Genomic DNA, 24202 nt, shown 5'->3' with positions numbered 1-24202 from the left:
CCTCCCGAGTGCTGGGATTATTACAAGCATGCGTCACTACCGCTTGGCCTGATTTTTTTTTTTTTTTTTTTTTAAAGAAGCGTTGGAGTCGGAAGAAAACCCCAGGAACCCTTGTGTATTGTTGATGGGAATGCAAAATGGGGCAAGATGGTATGAAAGGGTTATGATGGTTCCTCAAAACAAACAAAAACAACCCAGAAATGATTACCATGTAATCCAGCGGTCTTCTAGAGCTACATATCACCTGGAAATGGAAGCAGGTCAAGAATTGAAAGGACTTGTTTTCAGAGGTCTCTCTGTTACTACGTGGGTGACAGGGATCACACTCAGGTGGTGGAACTTGGCAGCAAGCACCTTTACCCACAGAGTCGTGTTGCCAGACCTCTATACTAAGGTTTAATACCAGTTGATTAATTTTCACTTGTCACTCATGAGTAAAGTGTTGAGATGAAGTTATAGTATTCAAACCTGGTGTGTATATGCACGTATGTATGTATGAACTTGGGCACAGGAGCAGAAAACTGAAATAATGTGGATTATAAACCACTCCCCAGGACTAGGATTACAGGTACGGCCACCATGTTAGGCTTTTATGTGGGTGCTTGGGGGATCCAGACTTAGGTCCTCATGCTTGCTAATCAGATATATTACCCATTGAGCCATTGCCCAGTCCTCTTTTTTTCTTTTTAAGTATGGTATTGTGTAGCTCAGGCTCACCTCACACTTGCTGTATAGCAGTGGGTGTTTGAACTCCTGAATCCTGGCCCTTTGCCTCCACCTCCCAAGTGCTGGGATTACAGGTGTGAGCTGCCAAGCATGGCTGATGATTTCCTATTTTGATGCTCTGCTGTCTTCAACAGGTTGTTGTCACCTCGTACTCCTCAGTTCCCGTGGTCATGTTGTACTCAACAGGAAACAGGAGAGGAATGTTTACTTTCCACGCATAGCCTAAAAGTTACAGATAATCACTTCTGTCCACCACATAGGCCAGAACATAGCAATACAGTCCCCGTCCTCATCAGCCTGGGAGTTTAAGACTATTATGTGCCCAGCTGAAATTCCTTGGTATGTGAAATTAGAAGAATAAATATTGTAGGAAATGGGCAGTTGAGACTGAAGTCTATGAGATGTTTGAATTGTGGTTCCTCATCAGAGTTGGGGCGAGAAAGCCTATTATGTGGCCATTGGGACTATAAACCACCAAATCCAGCTTCCCTAGAAAATACCTTCTTCTTCTTTGGCAGTTGTGGAGGAACTTAATTCAGGAAAGGCTTTGTAAGGATATGAAGTTACTTTTAAGATCAGATGGCCTGGATGTCGCTCTGTGGTGGAGAATGCTTGCCTAGCACACGCAAGAACAACCTGGGTTTTAGCTCCAGCTTCGCCACAAGCACACTACAAGAGTAAAACGCCTTTCATTGAGCTACACTTAAAAAAAAAAAAAAAGATTTATTTATTTATTTATTATGTATCCAGAAGAGGGCGCCAGATCTCATTACAGATGGTTGTGAGCCACCATGTGGTTGCTGGGAATTGAACTCAGGACCTCTGGAAGAGCAGTCAGTGCTCTTAACTTCTGAGCCATCTCTCCAGCCTGAGCTACAGACTTTTATCGTGTTGTTATAGGGAACTACATGTGCCGTGCTCCATTCCCAACAGTGACTGTTAGACTGGTTTTTGTTTTGTTTTGTTTTCTTTTCTTTTCTTTTTTCTTTTCTTTCATTTTGAAATAGGATCTCCAGGTTTGCCTCAAACTGGTGCTGGAATAACCAGGCCTAGGCCAACCATGCCCAGTTTATACAGTGGTGGGAATTGAACCCAGGGTTTTGTGCATGTTTGGCTAGCACTGTACCAAGTTACATCTCCAGCCCTCAAGCTACTTTTTCTTTTTCTTTTTTAAGAAAATGCTATATGATACTTAAGGGGAGTGGGAATTTCCAAACAGTACTGTTAAAGTAACTATCATATACTTCATTTGTAAAGTTTTTTGTTTTTTTTTTTTTTTAAATGATGGATTGTAAACAGCTCTCATATAAACAGGAGCTTTCTAAAGCCTCTTGGTCCATCTACTTTCTTGTCTCAGAAGTGTATAGTCAGGCCATTCACTATTCCTGATTTTTTTTTTCTTTCCTGTGAAAATACATGCTTCTCCGAGCAATCAGCAAAAATTAGTAAGATGCTTGACAACTGCAAGACCTCCTGCAGAAATTAAACTGGTGTTTAATTCTAGACAATGTTTGTATAGTTATTTTCCATTAGTTAAAGGGCTAGAATTTAACTTGGTGGATGTTAGGCAAGTATTAGAAAAGTTACCTCTGTGCCTGGTACTTTTTCCTGTAACATTTAGCTTGCATGAAGTTCCCATGTGTTCATATTTGGATATACTGTATAACTTGAGGTAGAATTCCCCAGCTTGACTGCAAGGTGATATAGTCTCTGTGATTAACCCCTGTGACTTTCCTTCCATTGGCTTGAGGGCCAGCACATCTCATTTGTTTTCAATACTACTTGTTTTGAATGGGTCTCTCTGTAGCCCTGTGTGTCCTGGAGCCTGCTCTGTAGTCCAGGCAGGCTTCACTCACAGAGTCCCACCTGCCTTCCAAATGCTGGGATCAAAGGTGTGCCAACATTCCTAGCAGTACTTCTGTTAACACCAGCTTCCAGCCGGTTCCCTCTCCTTGGTTAGGCTGTTGCCTCTAAAGTGAAGGAAGGGTCTGTTGTTTCTAGTGCCAGACTCTGCACATGGAAATAGAACACAGAGGAAAAGAAGGCGGTGTGTGAGTGACACTTCAGGAGGCCTTGGAGAAGTATCCAGAGTGCGGGCAGTACAGATGAAGCCAGCGAGGATTCCAGACTCTGCAGCCAGATCTTGTCCAAGGCTCATATCTTGGCTCTGTTACTTTCTGGTTCTTTCTTTATCTGTAAAACAAGGACAGAAACATAAGTTTGATTACCTACGTGGGGTTAGGATGAAATAAATGGTGCATGAAGCAAAGTGCTTGGTAGAATGTTTGTTTGATCTGTATTATGTTCATCAGAACTACCTAAGACCGTCCGTAGGAAAGCTTCATTCCTTCTGTGAGTCAGCCTGGCTCGCTTGCCTGCCTGGTACTAAGACTTAGAAGTGTGGGGATTGGGCTCATTCTATGCTGTAGCTGGGAATGCTGAGAAAGGACAGGTAGTGTCTGCCAGGGTGTACAGCAACCAGGAGGAATGCTAATTCCACACCTACTACTTTTAGTTTTACTGGGTTTTAATTTGCTGACACCATCTCCCATTGTGCTGTGTCGAACTGGAGATGGAAGAGAGTGGAAAACGGGAAATAAATAAGCTTTATAGATTTCTTCTTTGTTTTTCAAGACAGGGTTTCTCTGTGTATGTAGCTCTGGCTGTCCTGTAGACCAGGCTGGCCTCAGAAACTCAGCCATCCCCCTGCCTCGCCTCCCCAGTGATGGGATAAAGGTGGGTGCCACCATCTCCCAGCAATTTTTTTAGATCTTTAAGTGACTTTTTTTTTTTTCAAAGTACAAGGGAACTCTAATATGTTCTTCCTTATATGTTAACTTTTCTTCTTAGAGATTGTCATACATGATCATACATGATCGTCTTTTCCTGCCTCAGTCCCAAGTCCTGCTCTCCTGAAGGTGCATCACTGTTGGTCCTGGTCCTCTCAATTGTTACTTCAGCCTGTCTTCCTCTTGCCACCTGCCTCACCTGGACACCCGAGCAGTCACCAGCCACCTCTCCTGCTGGGAGACACCGCCACTCAGAGAGTCATTGGCAGAATGTCACTGCTCAGCTGACACTTGAGGCCAGGTCTGGAGCTTTCTGCTCCCCTGTCTGTGTCTTAGGCATTGGTCCTCAAAGTACTTTTCCATTGTTATAAAAAGAACCCCTCGGGACCAGATTCTACAGTTTTATGAGTAGGATTTGGTTTCAGCAGAAAATGATGAAAAATTGCAATTTACTTTTGGTTATACTTCACGTCAACTAGGATGTCCTGTTTAGAGACTGGGCTCCAACCCTTTTTAAAGGGACAGTTTATCTTTCTTTTAAACAAGGAGAGGTGTTACGGAGGACACAGATGGAAGACAGGCTGCCACAGCAAAATAAATTCCTTCTCCCAAGAAACTTTCCTCTCCAAAGGAGGGGTAGGAAAATGGATTTTAAATTTGTACTTGGCAGAAGTATGTAAATTTACATTGCTATACTTAGATACTCTAAAATGGAGGAGCAGGGTGACAATGTCTTACTGTTTAGCTTTGACTGGCCTGAGACTCACTCTGTAGATCAGGCTGGCCTCAACCTCAGAGATCTGCCTGTCTCTGCCTATTAGGATTAAAGGCTGGCATTTTGCTATTTGAAGCTATCATTTAGATCCCCACTACTTTAAACCAGGCATGTTGGCTCATGCATGTAGTCCCAGGTGGAAGTAGGGGACCAGAAGGTCATTCTTGGCTACATGGGGAATTCAAGGCTAACTTAGGATCTCTTGTCTAAAAAAAGGAAACAGTGTCTTCCTAAAGGCAAAATATGAAATCCCTTGCCTGCTGGCTAATTACACCATGAATTAATGAAGTGGGCCTGGATGGACTTTGGATTTACTGTTTTCCTGTCAGATAGACTTAGTTACAGCTGATTTAACCTGACGTGTCTGCTTCTGCTCCCTCATCCCAGAACTCAACTTTGAGGAGAAGATGGGGAAGTGACTTTGGTGGAAGGGACCTGAGGATGTGAGCACACATTTGCATGCCTGTGTTGTGGCTGGGTGTTCTGGACTTTAAAGCAAATGGCAGCTATGGTGGTGGCCTCCGCCCAGTTCAGGCTGGAGGTGTAAACTCGTGCTTTTCCAGGGCTTCACGATTGAAAAGCAGACAACGTAGCCAATACTTTGTAATTTTTATTTCATTTCTCATTTGCTTTAAGCATATCTTAATACTTAAAATACACAGATTGAGGGGAGAGGGGGAGCTAGAGAGTTGGCTCAGTGGTTAAGAGCACTGGCTGCTCTTCCAGAGGACCTGGGTTTCATTCCCAGCAGCCACATGGCACCTCCCAGATGTCTATAACTGTAATTCTAGGGTATAAAGCACCCACGTACACTGAATAAAAATGAAGCTGAAAAACAACAACATGCAGATTGTCTTACAACCCCAGAGGTAGAGTAATCATTTGCATGCCAAAATAAGCAGGGCTTTTCGGACAGGCCCTAGATGACAAAGCCGAGCAGACTATTTCCCCCTAGCCCCTCCTTTCTGTAGTTCTTTCTTTTTTCTTCAAAAAGATTTATAGGTATGAATGTTTTGCGTGTGTGTGTGTGTGTGTGTGTGTGTGTGTGTGTGTGTGCGCAAAAAGTGTGTACCTGGGCCCATGGTGGTCAAAGTAGGGCCTGAGATTCCCCCAGCTGGAGACCCCATGGGTGCTGGGAACCCAATCTAGCTCCTCTGTAAGAGCAACAGGTGCTGTTGACCACAGAGCCTCTCTCTAGCCTGTTTGGTTTGAAAGACTGAGTCTTACTCTGGCCTTGGCTGTCTAGCCCAAGCTAGCCCCGTGTTCATGATGATCCCCCTGCACCCGCTTCCCCAGTGCTGGGCTCACAAAGTGTGCACACCTACCTGGTGTAGATCACTGTTCTGTCTGTTTTTGTTTTCTTCCTTCCTTCTCCTGTGCTTTGAGGCTTTTCACAGTGCAGACCTGTCTTTGGACTCCACCTGCCATTTCTGTGCCCTTAGCAGGAAAGATTGTGTTTGCATTTCCCCCCCAGCTCAGATCTCTGGCTTACGTTCTGCCATTGGCGGCCCCTTCTTCTAGCGAACCTCATATATGGAAAGATGCATATCAGGAATTCTTCAGCTGCCGGCACAGGGTCTGTACTCAAGGGCTGTTGCTGATTAGGAGGGCTGCGCTGACTGTCAGTGTGGAGTGGGTGTTTTTTGATGTAGGTCATGTGAAGGTTGTCTGTCAAGCAAAGCCAGAATGTTTTGCACACACAGGAACTGAGTTGAGATTTTGATAGATGCAGATTGTGATCTTTCCCCCTTTCGAACAGTTTTCTCTTTGGAAATACCTCACATTGTTTCAGGCTCTGGAAGTGTGAATGGGTCTAGTGTCTTTCTCAGGGAAAACTGCCATCTTCCTGATGTTTCCCAGCAGGAGACTGTCTGGTGGTGATGGATACTCTGTGAAGAAAGAGAACGAGTGAGAGGCTGGAGACCTTTACACAGGCCTGGGAGGCAGGTTTTCTGCAGGGAGGCATGGAGCCTGTTTGCTTTTTAAAATCATTAATAATTGTTCAAGTCTCTCCCACCTTGCAAGGACCAGAGAAGTCAGTGAGAGCATTATTCTAAGAGACATTCTCCTTAGTCTGGTTCTAACTAAAGGGTTGGCTTTGTGTTTCTTCTCTATTTGTACGTTCATCCCAGTATTACAGCCAGCGTGCTCAGCAGGATTTCATTCCGGCAAATGACAGTTCTCAACAAAGCATCGGCCAAAGGCATTAGTAGTGGACCATGCGTGCAGTTCCCCAGGAAGTGCTTCCCCTCCACTTCTTCCTGTGAGATCAAGGCTGCATGCCTACCTGTGAGAGCCCAGCATAGGTGGGGTTGCACGAAGTTAGGCAGCGAGCAGTGCATTTGACGTTGTCAGTGCTTGGTTAGTTATCATGTCGATAATATGGCTCTCTCTTGGCCATCAGAAGTGGCCAGAAACCAGTGTTCATACAATCCAGACTGGAGATCCAGGGGGAATGAACACCTCATGTTTGCAGGGTTAGTTGTACCAGGTGTTATCACTTACAGAGAAGACATCCAACTTGCAATAAACAAAGTATGCTAGCTGTAATGGGGAGGAACAGTAGAGAATCCCTAGGTGGGAGTTAAGTCTTCTTCGCTGGCATTTTATCTAGACAAGATAGATGTGATCGGTGCAGTTCTATTTAGGTCTCCCTCAACTCCCTACAGGAGTTTCAGAAATTCTGATAGAGCTGGGTGTGGTGGCCCAGGCAGGTGGATGGATCATCAGGCTAGCTTGGTCTACATAGTGAGTTCCAGACCAGTCAGAGCTGCTTAGTGAGCTCCTGCCTCCACAGACAACAACAGAAACTGTTAGTACATAGAGACAGACAGCTTTCTCATTTCTTTTCCTGTCCTTTTTGACCTCTATAAGGATGTCTAGATGGGAAGGCTGTTAATGGTCCTTATGCCTCTAACTCTAACCAACTACCTAGTTACTTGGGTGTACCAAAGGCTTATACAGGACAGGCTTCTTTACCATAAGACTATCTTACAATCCAAGATTATGTGGGAAACTGGCCCCTGGTATTCTATACTTTATGAAATATATGTGTGTGCAATATCTGTCTAAAAATAACCTTTTTGTATCTAGCCATTACTGTGTACTAGTCAAAACTTCACTGTGCAGCAGAATTTTGCTTCCTGAAATGTCTGTCTCCAGTCTTGAAGAGCAGATTGTGAGCTGGGACAGGTACCAGTGCTTTCCCGTTCCTATAAACTCCTGGGGAAGAAATACTAAAGTTTAGTAACTTTGTCAAATCTCTGTCTGTGTGTATATAGCAGTGTATGTGTGTGCAGAGAGGCCAAGAGAGGATGTGGGATGTCCTGTTTGGTCACCCCTTACCCTCTTGAGATAGGGTCTCTCACCAGATAGGAAGCTAGGACTGGTGGCCAGCGAGCCCTTGGGATCCTAGTCTCTCCCCAACAGACCTGGGCTTTTACAGGTGGACACAGCCACACCTGAGTTTAAGTGTTTTTACATCAACCCACTTTGTGTGGGGGAGTGCAAGCCAGAAGTGGAGGTCAGAAGCCAGTTTAGGCCTTACTCAGGTCCTCAAGCTTGTGCAGAGTACCTTTACCCATGCGGGCATCTCTCCAGTTCCCCAGCCATGTCATGCTAGCTGTTTCTTAATGTTTATTCTATAGATTGGCCGTGTTGGTGTCATTAACGCCCTTACCTAAACAGTGATTCCTGAGGCCTGGCATTACTTCACCTGAATATGCAGGAAAGGAGACTGAGAATCTTTCTTTCCTCCACCCCCTTTTTAAAAAAAAAATTTTTTTTTTTTAAAATTTGTATGTGCATTGGTGTTTGTTTTGCCTGTGGGAGGGTATTGGGTCCCCTGGAACTGTAATTACAGACAGTTGTGAGCTGCCATATGGGTGCTGGGAATTGAACCTGGGTCCTTTGCCAGAGCAGTCAGTGCTCTTGACTGCTAAGCCGTCTCTCCAGCCCTGGGCATCTTTGTTTTTTAATAGCTCATATATACTAATATTTGAGACTACCGGTGCAGTTTCTTGCCTAAGTCCATTAGGTCTCCCCAATCAGAGTCCAATTCTAGCTGACACAATTCTGTGTGATAGTACTCCTGCTGACACAATTCTGTGTGATATAGTACTCCTGCTCACATTTGAGTAAATGTCGTTAGTTAACAATTGCCTGTTGGTTAGTGGATCTGCTTCTCAAACGTTCTTTCTGAAACAAAATAAAAAAAACCAAACCACAAACGTTTAGTTTCTTAGAAACTTAGGAAGTGTCTCAGAAGAATTATTCTCTTATTACAGTGTATTTAGTAATAAATAAAATAAAACAGCTCCCCACACAGGCTTTCAGCTTCTCAGAAATTTAGGGGAGTTTTTTCCAGAAGAATATTTTCTTTTATTCATCATATTCACTAAAGAGTAAATGAAAATAATACGAAAGTTCATGATTTCACTAGATTAGGCAGAGAGAGAGTGGTTTCCTAAATAAGTCAGAAGTACCTCATAAAACTTAATTGCAAAATCTGTTCTCATAAGAAAGACCTAATTTTCTCCCTGTGTGGGATTCACTCTTGGCTCAGAGTCCACCTCTCCGGCAAGCCCAGTGACTAAGCAGTGAGAAGCCGAGGGCCCCAGCCTCCTCTTAATTGGGGTAGGTATACATGGATGTTTTTATGTGGTTTTTGACAATTCAACACCATTGTCCAAGATTTGCCAGTGTGCTTACACAAATGGGCCCGCTTCCCATGGGTCTGAGGCATCGGCCTTCGACATGGCTGTGCCCATATACTTCAGGACCTCACTCTGTCTTCACACATTGACTCGGGTGTTGTGGCTCCCCACAGTATAGTTTTTCTAAGACTCTAAAAATGTGCGTTAATACATCATTTCATACTTACCTCTTCAAAAAGTGTTATAAGCATGCCATATGTTAATGTTCACTTTGCTTGCAGGGAAAATGAGATTTAAGATAGGAAAATGATGAAGTATGGAATACATGAGGATGTGTGGCTGTTGTGTTTGGATAGGATCATCTAGGGAGGGGCTATATATAACCAACTAGCCTCCCTCTCCTGCCCTCCTCACCTCCCTCCTGGGAGATCTTCTGGCTCCTCTGCTTCCACCAACCAAGTGCTGGGATCACAGCGTGCCCCTCTGTCCAGCTGTGACTTGTCATCTGTCTCTTACCCCACAGTCCTTTTCTTACATTAATTCTCAGATGTGCTTTAACCACAGAGATAAACTACTACTAAGTAGTTAAGGAAGTGAAACCAGTCCTCCATTTCCATATAATTAGCTCCTGTGCTATTTCTATCAGTCAGTTATTCATCACTGGCAAATACCCACAAAATAACCTAGGGGATGAAGGGTTTGTCTCGGCTCATGGTTTTAGAGGGTTTGAACTGTTTGAGCCTCATATTATTTTGGGCCCAACCAACGTTAAGATAGGGAGCCGATGACAGAGCTTAGCTGTCCTCATGGCAGCCAGGAAGAGGTCCAGGACAACATCCCTTGAAGGACATGAGTCCAGTGGCCCACTTCTGTAACTTGGCCCCATCTATCTCCTTGTTTCTGCATTTCCCAGTTGTCACCAAATCGATTGTCATGGACCTTATTCAGCCCTTTCCCCAAAGCTCCAGTCCGATCACCATATTGGGTTCAGCCTTTATTTATTTGGGAGTATTGCAAATTCAGATTATAACACCCTTCTTAGGAATTCGACAAGAGGTAAGCTGCCTTTTGGGAAGACTCAAGTTGTGTTGGTCAATAATTGTGGATGAGAATGACTCATGTGTTTTGACATGACATAGAAAGATGAATATCAGGTACAGGATACTGCTGCCTAGCGTGCCATTGAATCTGTTATTCCCAACATATATCCATGATTAAATTATGTACTGTATGGTTTGAGATTTTCAAGTTATTGAACTTTATACATAGCTGGGTGTAGTGGCCCATACCATTTAGTGTCTGGCTCAGGAGGCAGAGGCCAGTGGCTCACTATGTTTTTGAGGCCAACTGGTCTATGTAGTAAGTTCCAGAGCGGGCATAGAAAGACCCCTCCTGGATGGATGGATGATAGATGATAGATTGATTGATTGATTGTTATGAGTTTAAATTTCTTGTTTTTAACAGAGTGTCTTTTCTCTCAACTAAAATCCTGATGATTTTTATTAAATGATTTAAGTAGTGGTCAGTTAAAGCTTTCTCTGAATACTTTCATCCTGAAATATCAGATGTACATACAATCTTAGATTTTTTGGGGGGATGGGTTTCAAGACAGGGTTTCTCTGTGTAGCTTTGTGCCTTTCCTGGAACTCCCTCTGTAGACCAGGCTGGCCTCAAACTCACAGAAATCCTCCTGGCTCTGCCTCCCGAGTGCTGAGTTTAAAGGAGTGCGCCACCACCCAGCACAAACTTAGATCCTTAAAACAGAACCTCTGATTCAGAATTCAAAGGGTAGGTGAGTAAGATGCAGTCTTAGATATCTTCCTTAAAGGAAAGCATTTAACTGAAGCTGGGGTGAAGAAGCCTAGAGAATCAGCAGTGGCCGCAAACCATGCCGTGAGTGCAGAAGAGAAGAGAGTTTGGGGTCCCCAGCAGAGCCGCTTCCTCCCTCGGAGGAGCATGGTTTAACTTGGGCTTCTAGAAGTCAGAGAAAGCCTTCTTTGGAGGTGAAAATTAACTATGAAAGGCAAGACCTTCATCACAAAATGGCGGAGGTCAGTGTAGCAGAGCCCAGGGAGGGAAGGCTTCTTGTGTGGGACATTGGAAGACAAGCGGCTTGGCACTCTGTTCTGATGGAAGAGGCAGGACTTGATGCCCATTGTGTATGTCAGCAGTGCTTATAGCGAGGTTGGAAAAGCAATGGAATTGTTGTGTAGTTTCAAGAACTGGCTCCCAAGTCCAGATGTGTGTCTTTTATAATTATTTGCTCTATCGTCTCCCTAGATCCCACGCTAAAGTAAGATCCCACTAAACTACATCCTCAGTCTTTTTTGAGTTTTCTTCTGTGACAGGGTCTTGCTAAGCTCTGCCTTGCGGCTCCCAGACTTGCTGTCCCTTCTGCCTCAGCCTCTGGATAACGGAATTATAGTCGTGAGCCAGAATCAACTGCCTTTAGTTGGTTTTCATTGTTTTCTTTTTAAGCATGTTTACTTTTTTCATCTAAGATGGCATCACACACGAAAGTTAATAATGAGTGATATAGCCCACAGCACAGATTGAAGTTATTTAGACAACAACAGAATGATGGTTGTATCTGTGAAAGATTACCAGAGGGCTGTAGGCTATTTGTCCAGACACTCCTTTACTCGGCCAGTGCTGCAGATGGGAGATGCAGAGTTCAGATCCATTTTTCTCTCTCTCGGTCCACGTACCTTTGACCCAACGTCAGTTAAGGGGGGTAAAGTATTTATTATGGTAGTGACTACACTAAAAAGATCGGTTTTTTAAATAGTGAGCATAATTTTGTTCTGTGTCTATATATGCTGTCTCAGCTTTCTGATGATGTCCTTTATTATATTTAGATGATTTAGGAATTCTTCCACTAGATCCAAGGAAATTATAACAGCCTAGATGTGGCCATTTGGAAGGGTGATTGAAAAGCTTTGGCATGATGGAACTGCCCATGTGGGATGTCGTTGGTTGTGTCTTTATTTGGTCATATTAGAATGCATTCTCTCTGGCACAGTGAGGGCTGTTTTGCTCACACATATCTTCATCTGTGTTCCAGCCAGAGTTGAGCTGGCACACTGGATTCCAGAGGTCACCGACGGGCCAGGTCATGTCCACTCTAAAAGGATCTTTCACATGCCCCTAGGTTCAGACAGTTTTGAAAATTCTTTCCTAGTTGGAAAGAACAGCTTTAGAAACTGCCTAGGTTGTTTAAAATTCACCAGCAAGATGGCTCAGTGGGTACAGGGGTTTGCGCCAAGCCTCCTGACAACCAGAGTTCATCCCTGGAACCCATAGATGGAAGGAGAGAGCCAAGTTCTGCAGGTGTGTGTGTGTGTGTGTGTGTGTGTGTGTGTGTGTGTGTGTGTGTATACACATATACATAGAATGGATAAATTTGGGTAAAAACAACATTCATTCACAAAGTGGAAAAGAGAAGCTTGGTTTCTGTAAACAGTGTTGTTGTTGTTGTTATTATTATTATTATTATTATTATTATTATTATTATTATTTTGGTTTTTCGAGATAGGGTTTCTCTGTGTAGCTTTGCACCTTTCCTGGATCTCGCTCGGTAGACCAGGCTGGCCTCGAACTCACAGAGATCCATCTGGCTCTGCCTCCCGAGTTCTGGGATTAAAGGCGTGCGCCACCACCGCCCAGCTATTGTGTTATTTTTAAGCTTTTATTTGCATGTATTTTGCGCAGAATTTATCCCCGTGCCATTGTTTTTGTGGCCTCATTCTTCTGGAATCTCTCTTCCTACGTAGCTTCCTTTTCAGGCATAGGAGCAGATGATTCTTTCTCAATGAGGATCAATCAACTGAGTGGGTGGGGGAGGGCTCTTGTCGGGTTAATCTGGCCGGGAACTCTAGTCTGACGGTGCATCCTAAGTGGTTTCTTCACCTGGATGTGTTTGGTGACCAGAGAATCTGTCTAAACCCCTCAGTTCAGCATTGTTCTCTGCAAATTTGAAGCAGGCACAACAAAAATTCAGCTCTGTTTTTTTTTTTTTTTTTTTTTTGGCCACCAACCCTGTGTCCAGCCCCGCTCTTTGGTTTGGCCTGGGCGCGCCTATCAACTCTACCATTGTACCCTGGAATAGCACACATGGCTTCTTTAAAGTGACATCTTTTATACTTAGTAGCCTCTTGGATATGCATACCCATGATGCTCTGGGCGGCTTCATGGTTGTTCTTATAGAGAAAGATAAGATTTGAGTCTCTCTCTCTCTCTCTCTCTCTCTCTCTCTCTCTCTCTCTCTCTCTCTCTCTCTCTCTCTAAATTTACTTATTTAGTATACAGAAGAGGGCACCAGAGCTCATTACAGATGGTTGTGAGCCACCATGTGGTTGCTGGGAGTTGAACTCAGGACCTCTGGAAGAGCAGCCAGTGCTCTTAACCTCTGAGCCATCTCGCCAGCCCTAGATTTGAGTCTTTTGGCTTGCATGATGCTGTAGAGTTTTCAATAGAGTATTAAGCCCTTTTCACAGATCACCTCAGGCCTCTCCCAGGAAGAGGGATACCCCATTGTTGCTCCTCATATTTATAGGTATATTATGTACTCACACAAATTAATTCATTTTATTCTTGTAGCTACTAAAAAAGCTACCCCGAAACTTAGCAGCTCCAAGCATGTGACAGTTGATGGGAACCAGCAGTTTAGGAGCAGCTTGGCTACTGAGATCTAGCCCAAGGTCTCAAGGTTGCAAGAAGACATTTTTAGCACAGGTTACATCATCTAAGGCCTTACCAGACTCGGGGATCTAACTTTTTGCCAGAGGCACCACCATTATCCCCCAAAGCCTCTTTATAGGGACTGTTGGGTGTCACCTCAGTCTGACAGCTCGTCTCCTCCCCTTGAGCACATGATAAAGGAACCGAACAGACTCTGAAAGCCACATCGGCCTTTTTGTCTGACTGCCATACTCTGCTAGAAGTGCATCTCCACACTGGGAAGTGGGGGCACACACCTTTAATCACAGCACTCGCGGACAGTTGGATCCATGAGTTCGAGGACAGCCACACAGAGAAACCCTGTCATGAAAAAAACAAAAACAAAAACAAGGAAGAAAGAAAAGAAAGAAAGTGAATCACCACTGGTCAGTTAACTGCTAAGTTGCATGGTAATTGCATATTTAATAAGAGACCGTCACACTTCTCCGGAGTGATTATGCCCACCAGCAATACACGTGGGAGCCAATTTCCCTATTTCTGCCAGCATTTCTCACGTCCTGATTTCTTGTATATCAGATGATACTGTCAGCTATGGATCTAAAGGAGTCATGAAACACATAATGTTCAAAATTACGAAGGAAAGATTTCTGATGTATATCCGTCTAGGCGTGGTGGCACATGCCTTCAGTTGCTGTTCTCTGGAAGTGGAGGTAGAGGCAGACAGCTCTGTGAGTTCCAGGCTAGCTGGGGCTACACAGTGAGGTGAGATCCTATCTCAAAAAAATAAAAAATTTGCTCATCAAATAATTGTAAGCATGGTTTAAGATGGGAAAACTTTGGAACGGAGAGGTGAAGTTTCTTGCAGCTGACAAGCAAATTGGCCTCATGTGATTTTTAAAATTTGTAAAACACACCTAAAATCCATGTAAAAAGCTATCTACCTACCTATGTACACACGTATATATGTATTTGTATGCTTCCATTTCTGTGTCTGTGTGTCTGTGTGTCTGTGTGTATGTGTGTGTGTGTGTGTTTCACTAGCCTGGGGCTCATTTATTTGTCTAGGCTTACTAGCAGTGAGCCTCAGGGATCAACCCAGTTAGTGCTGCAGTTGTAAGCAACTCTTCCCTATATATCCCCAGATTCTTACTTTACTTGGGTCTGGGGATCAAACTCGGGTCCTCATGCTTCTGAGGTAAGCATTTTGTGGACCGAGCTATCCCCAGCCCTCTGTCTGGATATTCTTAGGTAGTATGGTAACTTGTTGTGTGTCAGGGGAGGGACTGGGAAGAGAACATGGTCTCATAGCCTAGTCTGGCCTTACTCCCTACAACATAGTTTGAATTCATGACCCACCAGCTTCCATCTCCCAAGTGCACCACCACACCTGGTTTATGTGATGCTGGGCATCAAACCCAAGGTTTTCCATATTCCACCTGCCAATTTTAGCAACTTCCCAAGCAAGACCCATGGCCTTTCTTTTTTTTTTTTTTTTTTTAACTCCTTCCTAGTTCTTGGACTAAGGCTTGCCTTAGCTCATTTCATTTATTGTACAGATACTTTCTTATGGAGAATAACTTGTTCTCTGAAGGTGAACTGAGTTGGCACTGAAGGATTTTCAGCTGGGCATTGGGTAACTACCATGGTAAAGCCTTTCCTACAGATTTCCACATTTGCAGTTCTTACGCATTCTCTAGTGTGAAGATGCTGAAACATTGTGCATAGTTACTGGGGATACCTTGCAAACCCAGTTGGCACTGGAGTAAAGTACCTCCCTCCAGTGGAGTGTGCCCACCACTGCTGTCAACAGTAAATGCTGTGGGCAGTGTTAAGGGCATCATCTGCCTATGCCTACTATTCCATTAAGATCCTTTGACCGTAAACATCTCTGTGTTCTGTCTGGGTTTGCTTTCTCTGTGTAGTTTAGGATATTCAGAATGATTGTTTTCTTTAAATCTGGCTTGTAAAGTAAATCACCTAGTCTCCGTGCAGAAGAAAGGAAAGGAGGTTTGGAGTTATAATAGAATCTTCTTCATATTTCTTGGTTATCTTTCACGTCCATCCATGAGAAAGTCTGCTTTGTTCTGTTCTTTTGACAGGTCTTGAGGGTACAGCAAGTATCTAGGAGTTAGAAGGCAAAGCTCTAGTTACAGTGTGCTACTTTAGCGTGTGTGCTCTAAACCATCATGATTTAGTGGTGTAAGGGGTGTTTGAGTGAAGAGTAAGGTTCTGTGGGCCAGTCAGGGTTACAGCAGCAGGGCACTGGAAAATTGGTTTAAAAAACTAAATGAAGCCAGAGCAAGCTAGCAGTAGGCCCCAAGTTAATTTCATTGACGAAGTTCCTAAAATATATGTGTATATGTGTGTATACACACACCCTATTTTCTATTTACACTAATAACCCCCCCATTCCTGATTTCTTGTAGCATTAAAAATTCATTTGTAATGAGGTTCCAGTGCTCACGTGTGTGAATACTTTTTCTCCTTTAGATGGCAGATAGCCTAGGGGAGACTTACCAGATCGAAAGATTATGAACCATCTGATAAGAAAGATCGACACTGAACATGGGGACTTGATTTACTCATTGCTGACCTGACCCCTTTTCCTGTGCATGTTCCAGCAGTACTCAGGCCTTGCTTGAATGAATGTTTCTTTCACATTGCTCCCTTCTTGCCCTGAGCCTTTTAGAACTTTCTGGGCACCTCAGCATAATGCCAGGGCATTTGGTTGTTGTGTGGATTGAGTCGACTCACTGGGTATCACTTAGGGCAAGCACTAGCAGATCTCTTGAAATTAGGGAGACATGACCTATGGGCAGTTTGGGTTTTCCCACATAATTTAGATAAAGCAGCAAATGCATCATAACAATACAGTGACCCTTTCATCCTGTGGTCACTCAGTCCTTGTTCCTGTAGTCACTGCCCTGAAAATACTTTCCCAAGGGACGGGAAAGGAGTGAGTTTAAGTCTAGTGTTGAGAACATTGTCAGGTTACTGGTTCCGTCCTGAAGTTGGTGACATTGAGTTGGAGCTGGAGAGATGTATCAGAGGTCGCGAGCACCTGTTGCTCTTACAGAGGACTTGGGATTGGTTCCCAGCACCCACATTGTGCCCACAGTCACCTATAACTCCAGTTACAGGACTGTCTGGCACTCTCTTTATAGACTTCTCTAGGTACCAGGCATACATGTAGTGTGCATACATACATGCAGGCAGAGTATTTGTACACATAAATCTTTTAAAAAGAAGAAGAACCTGGAGCTTGAGAAAGACGGGTCACTTGCTAGTGGGCTGTAATCAGAATCAAATGCCTAGGAGACCATTTTAATACTTGTGAGTAATCAGTTTTTGTGCTGACATCACATGAATGGCAAGCCACAACAAAACCTTCTTTGGCAATGACCTGGCTGGTGGACCTCGCCCGACTCTCGCGCCAGCGAGCGAGCGTGCATGCGTGAGTATGTGTGTGTGTGTGTGTGCACGTGCATGTGTGTAGTCAGTCTGTAGAATGTTACTTGTATGTATGTTTTCAGTATTAGATAACTGAGAATAATCTAACCAGTGTTTAATGTTAGTGGGACTGAGTCTCCCTCTCTCCCCTCAGTGTTGAAACAACTCACGCCCTTTAGGATTGGTAGTGCTTAGATAAGCAGGAGGTTCTCCCCCCCCCCCCCCCCCAGACTGACCTAGCAATCACCGTGGAGCCCTGGTGGCCTCCTTCCCAAAGGTCTCTTGCCCCTGCCCTCCCAGTGCTAAGATGGAAGGCATGCAGTACCCTGTCCTAAGTGAATCTGCCTGTCTCAGTTCTGAAGCCGAGCCTCTCGCTGGTTGGTGTAGAGTGATCTCTGGAGTGGGCCAGTCCTCAAGCAGGAACAACCTAGTGACAGAAACCTGGCTGGTTCTACACCCCGGGCCACACCAAGAGTCACCAGCAACCTTTTCTGGTTGGTATGTTAGGAAACACGGACTTAACCGGTACTTACATGCCTATAAAGGAAGCATTGGGAGATGGGGAAACAGGGGGATCAAGAGTTCAAGGTTGTCCCCGGCCACATAGTTCCAGGCCAACCTAGCAAAACAAAACAAAAAGAAACACTGACTTGTGGTCAGAGTTGAAATGTGACTCATATTGCACAAATGTGGTTCTTCTTCTTCTTCTTCTTCTTTTTTTTTTTGGTGATGGTGGTTTTTGTTTTGTTTTGTTTTTTTTTTTTGTTTTTTTTTGTTTGTTTGTTTTTGTTTTTTTAGCTAGGTAAAGCCTGACTCTATGGATTAAGGATGAACAGGAAAATTAGTGGTGGGTGGTGGGCGGTGGCGGTGGTGAGATCCAAGAACAGAAATGGATGTGTAGTTAGTTATCTCGTGTTTATATATTTGAGGGAATTGGAGGCATCGGGCACCGCCTCCCACCCACACACATACACCTGCCATGTTTGGCAGAGGAAAGTGCTTTATAATTCCACCCTCCTCCGCTGTTGATGTGGAGATGACTTGATGTACCCCTTCAGTACCTTTCCCACCTTTGAGCATGTAGCGACGTGACAGTGATAAAAGAATTAATCTGGGAATACAGAACAGTTCTGCTGCGTTTTCACTTGATAATCAGGAGGCTCGCATCACATCAGCAGACGTGACTGTCTAGTCACCATTTTATATGTGCAAATTACTAAGTCTGAGCATCTCCCCACCACCCACCCCCTCCTGTTTTTCAAGACAGGGTTTCTCTGTGTACCCCTGACTGACCTAGAACTCACTCTGTAGTCCAGGCTGACCTTGATTCGAGATCCATCTGCCTCTGCCTCCCGAGTGCTGGGATTAAAGGCCTGTGCCACCACCACCACCACCGCCGCCACCGCCACCGCCACCACCTCCACCACTAAGAGTTGAACATCTTTAAAAAAAAAAAAAAACCACAATTATTATTTACAATTTAATTTGTTTATATCCCTTAAGTACATTTGAATTATCTTTCATGAGTAGAAATATGAGTGATTTTATTATTAACTGTAGATTAGTCTGTCCTTGTTAATGAGAGTACGTAGCCTTGAAATGTTGTATTTTTTAGAGGGTGTTTTCCTGCACACCCCTCCTTCCTGGTGTGGTTATGTCTCTTTCAGTCTTGGCCTCTGCTTGCTTGAGGCGGCGTCTCATGTGTACCAGGCTGGTTTTAAACTAATGGTCACTTGCTATGATGACAGGTGTGTGCCACCATACCTAGCAATCCATGACTTATCATTTTTTTATCCCTAATTTTATTGGAGAGCAGTCTAAAAAATACTAATCTGGGGGTTGGGGATTTAGCTCAGTGGTAGAGCGCTTGCCTAGCAAGCACAAGGCCCTGGGTTCGATCCTCAGCTCCCAGAAAGAAAAAAAAATACTAATCTGTGTGCCTGCTTGTCACATGTAGGGATTTGTCATTGGTGGTGTGATTACTGATGCTGTGTGATTGTGACTGAGAAATCAGACCGTTCATCTGTTTGCCATGACATCTCCAGAACTGTTGACAAGCAAACACTTATGCCATCTAGGTGCATGTGCTTTTCTTCTTTGGTTTTTCGAAAAAGGGTTTTTCAGTGTAGCACTGGCTGCCCCGGAGCTCTGTGTAGACCAGGCTGGCCTCAAACTTGGAAATCGCCCTGGCTCTGCCTCCCGAGTGCTGGCATGAAAGGTATGCGCCACCAGCACCCAAATTGGATGTTTTTCAGAAGGCTCATGAATCAGCCCAGAGATTCTATGCCCTCTTTGCCTCCTACTGTGTGAAACACTGCAAAAAAGAACCTTTTTGGTAACACTTCCTTAGAGAGAGCCTTTTCTTTGCATTTGGCTTCTAAAAGAGTAGTTTCTACAGAGGGATGATGCATTCACACAACACAAGTTTCTTTTAATTGGAGTCTATTTGTAGGTATAAAAAAAATGAAATATAGGCCAATGAATAGGCTCTAAGTGAAGGGAGGCACATGCTTCCAAGCCTGATGTCCTGAGTTCAATTCCTGGGACCTACGTGGTAGGAGAGAGCTGAGGACTGAACCCAGGGCCTTGCACTTGCTAAGCAAGTAAGTGTTCTACCACTGAGCTAAATCCCCACCCCTGAGAACCAACTCCTAAAAATTACTCTCTGACCTCCACATGTGTCCACACACTCAAGCGAGCACTTGTGCACACACATCTGGCACATCGAATCCCAGTGTGTCGATCGTGCCTGTGATTCCAGTTTGGGAGGTGGGGTAGGAGGGTTGTAAATTTGAGGCCAGCCTGTACTGCATAGCAAGAAAAGGAAAAGAAAAAAAGGTAAACTTAGGGAATGTTAAAGTTTATAGAGGGCTAGATAAGCAAAGATGTGCTACCACGGGTCCTTAGAAAGGGAAAACTGGCCTTTTCCTGTAGTGTGATTTAACACAGTTGAGAACATTTGGATGTCTCAGGCAAATGTTCATCATGACCATTGGTTACAAATGTACACCACCCTAAGCCTGCCCCCAGCCCTCCGAGTCTCCCCATCCTCAAGTGAAGCTTTTTCTTTGTTACAAAAGGGCTCTTTTTCTTTTCAAAGTGTATTGTCAGCCTCCTGGTCCAGGCAAGTCCCAGATTTGCACAATGACTTTTGAAGTTTCTTAAATTAAGTCAGTCACTCAAATGAGGCTGTCTTCCCAATGGGAAAGCAACAGCCCTACTGAAGAGACTACGTGGTTGTTTTCACCCGAAGCCCAGCTGTGGCCTGTGCAGTAGTGCTGGATGGTGGCTAAGCCACGGACCCTATCTGTCCTATCTGTCCCACAGAGTGGTCTGTGCTGTCATTTCTTCTTTCAGCCCTGTTGGGACAAAAATGAAGTAGTCACGCCCATAGGATCCATTGGAGCCCCTGAGGATGGAGCTGTCAACGGCTTCATTCTCTTGGACTTCTCTTTGCCCTTGACTGCGAAATGCCTTTTCCTGCCTTATGAAGGGAAGATGTATATGTTAAAGGCACAGTGCCCGGCACATCTGTGTCCATAAACAGTGCTGGGAAATTAAGGACTGCCCTCCATAAGTTCATGTGGCAGCATTTGTTTGTTATTTGGGGGGAGAGGTAGAGGTGGGGGCGGGTACCAGAGGGACTTGGAGTATTAGGTGTTTATCTTACTGGTTGGTTCCACCATGTGACCAAGCTAAGCTTTCTGTTGCCATAGTGACTGTTGAGTTTATGACAGTAAGCTGTCTGTGGGCGAGGGAATCTTTCTGATTTCCACAGACTTAGGAAGGACACCACACATTCAGTGCATTGCTGTGTGGTGACCCAGGCAGAGTGTGGGGATGAGATGTGTCTTAAATCCTTCTGGTTGCCACAGAAAAGCATGATTGGGATTTAGAAAGCTATTTTCCCCTTGTTAATTATCTGGATTTTCTTTCTTTGGTCCTCCTCCTCCTTTAGTGAGACTGATTAAATTTACCAAATCTGGAGTGACTAGAAAGGATTGTAAACCCATCATAGTCTTGAGTTTAGTAACCTTTAGTTGAATGGCAGTGTATAATGTATATATTCAAGAATTATTTCCCCTCAGCAATTCTTCGTCTGCTCAGTCATGGCAGGAAATATGAGAGACTGAGATAACATGGTAGGCTTCTGAGATGGGGTGAGCGCTCCTAGACTCTAGGAAATGCCAGTTTTTTTTGTCTGTGTTGACAGGAGATGCCAACCTTTTAGTTGCCTTCATTTTGAAGAAGAGTTGGTTTAGAGCCTTTGTGTTTATAGATGATTTGCAACGTTAGCCATACCAAGAGTTGGCTTCTCCTCTCCATATGTAGCAGTTTCTTACTGGAACAGTAAAACAAAGCTCTTTCACATCTCAGTCTAGAATATTTACCTAAGACTTCCTCCATTAACATGACAGTTTACATTAATGTAAATATTGACCTCTTCTAATTTTTTAAGGCGAACTAGATAATAAATCTAGGCAGTTATCAGCAACAACAACAACAAATCCCTGAAGTGTTTAATCCAGGCGTAATGTAGGATGTGCCTGTAATCCCGACACTTTAGAGGTAGATGCACTAGGATCATTCAGGGTCATCCCTGGCTGTATAGCAAGTTTGAAGCCAGCGTGGGCTACATGAAACCATGTCTAAACAACAACAACCCTGCAGATACCTTCACATATAATGCATGCTATTGGAATATTATTATCATAGAAAGAGAAGACACAAAAGCTGTTGTAAGCCACAGCTGCTTCATAGACTTGGGCATCTGTAGCCTAAAAGATCTTTGCTCTCTCTAAATTCTGAAATCGAAGTCTATCTTTTCCTTGCACACATTTCACATTTTTCTATTCACTTCCGTGTGTGCGAGTACATGGATTTGCCAGTCAGCGGACACCACAGGAGAGGTGGTTCTTTCCAGAACATCGGTGGTTAGGCTTGGTGCCAAGTGCCTTTGCCTTCTGAGCCATCTCCACACCCTGTTTTCGCACATATTTTTAAATTGGTGGTATAATATACTATTATGTTATAGATGAATCACAACTATATTAAGTTGTCTTTTGTTCACAGTCCCTAGGTGTCTAGTGAATTCTCTTGGTAAATTGCCTAGCAAGTCTGTAAAACCTTTTTTTAGTACAGTAGTAGAAATGTTAGTTAATTGCTTGGGTGAACCCCTTAAACATAACCGATATATGTCACAGCATGCTGTACTGCTGGACAAGTGATAGAACTGTAAAAGAGTCTGCAAATCCTGTCGTTCTTGTGCAGATCTTCAATCCAGTCCATGCTCAGCATGGAGTTAGGGATGTGGTAGGCACTTGGAAGAAAGGGCTCATTCTGTAGTCCAGCTTGTCCTGGTCAGATCGGCCCAGATGGTGTTCAGTTTCTGCTCTCTGGGAAGGCAGGTGGGCATAGTGGATAGTAGAGTTCCCTCGTGTGCTTGTTAGTAATTTCACCTTTTCCTCGGGAACTTTCTCTGTGACAAAGATGAAGGAAGACATGAGGACCACATAAGGAGTTTGGTCAACAAACTTGACCTGATGGACTGTTTTAGACTACTCCGTCCAACAGCAGCAAAGCACACATTGTTTAAAGAACTCAGAGAACATTTGCAGTGCTCTGAGCCATAAAACAAGGAATGGAAGGAGAGTTTGTTTTTAAGTCAAACCTTATCTTACTGTTTGTATCAACGAGCTCATGGATTGGTGCATCCATATAACAGAATACTAATCAGTAATAAAAAGGAATGGACTTTGGATAGACGCAACAATATGGATGAGATTAACTTTATGTTAATATGAATGAATGGAGACAAACTCAGCGCTTTTATTCTGTGGTTCCGTTTTGACTTCGGGATAAATATTAATACATACTAATCATCAGTGGTAGCAGGTGAGTGATGCCCGGGGATGGTGGGGCAGGGCTAGAAGGAAGGATTAAAGGAATAAGTGGAGTCAGGAATGGAGGTGGCACAGACCCCTGGGATCCTGGTCAGTACTCAGAATGCTCAGGAAGAAGGATTATGAGTTCAAGGTCTACCTGGTCTGTGTGGGGAGCTCCTGTTTCTAAAAGGGTGAGTGGTATGGGAGGCACGAGGAAACCTTCAAAGGTGATGGATTGTCTCAGTTGTGATGGTTTCACTGTGTGTGTGTGTGTGTGTGTGTGTGTGTGTGTGTGTGTGTGTGTGTGTGACAGAGAGAGACAGAGAGAGACAGAGAGAGAACACAAACCTAACAAATTCTACATTTTCAGGACATATAGCATTTCAAGAAACCAGTCAGAATTCTGAGGTTGCTGTATAACAGCAGCATGTGTGAACATGCAAACAGCCTGACATTGTACTGTGCTGGACCAATATGAAAGCCTTATGGATTTGTGATTCTGTCCATAACATGGGAAGTGTTGGAAATCTTGCATATATCCTCCCTCTTTCTCATGCATGTATGGTTACTGTTGGACACAATGTCTAATAAGGAGTACAGTCATGTTGTCCCAGTCTGAAGAGAGAAAAGCAAGGACTGTAAGCCAGGCAGTGCCCGTTCTGTGGCCGTTCCTGGCATCTCAAAGTCGGGCAGTACCCATTCTGTGGCCACTCCTGGCCTCTGAATTCCAGGTCAGATTCCCAAGCCAGGAGGTCTTACATGTGCCCTGTGGTTTGACCCTGAGTTCCTTGTGTAATCTGGCCACTCTGCCCCCAGAATGTCCTGGGCAGCCCTGCACTTTCGTACCCTCATTTCACCCTGCTCTGTGGTAAAGTCCTACCGATTCTTTGAGGCTCCAGTTCAGATGCTAACTTGCTTTCTCTGATTTTCAGCCTGAAGCATGTTGTCAGTGTCGTATACGGTAGTAGACACCAGACACAGTTTGTGCTCAGTGTCTCCCACTTTGTGTGTTTAGACACACGTCCTGAATGACTTGTCATTGGCACCTAGCGGGTACCTAGAAGGTCTGTGTGTTGGTTGTGTCTTAGAACACAGAAGAAACAGCAGTCAATGAGAGGAGCTCCTGGGTAGGGTGCCTGAGGAAATCTCAACACCTCATGCTTATTAAAATAATGGTAATCAACACCATCAAGGGACAGACACAGTGACAAGGGACCAAAGCAAGAGAAATGAAAAATTCAC

The 24202-nt window shown here is 44.1% G+C and overlaps 1 protein-coding gene across 3 annotated transcripts in view; it reads left to right on the top strand.

Annotated features, from left to right (window-relative positions):
- Rbpms (RNA binding protein, mRNA processing factor) overlaps positions 1-24202 on the top strand; it is a 159664-nt gene that overhangs the window by 44774 nt on the left and 90688 nt on the right. The gene's annotated exons all lie outside the window — the stretch shown is intronic.

This window comes from Onychomys torridus, chromosome 17 (genome assembly GCF_903995425.1).
Source record: "Onychomys torridus chromosome 17, mOncTor1.1, whole genome shotgun sequence".
NCBI classification, from domain to species: domain Eukaryota; kingdom Metazoa; phylum Chordata; class Mammalia; order Rodentia; family Cricetidae; genus Onychomys; species Onychomys torridus.
Note: the sequence above shows the minus strand (reverse complement) of the source record. Positions and strands in the feature narration are given on the sequence as shown.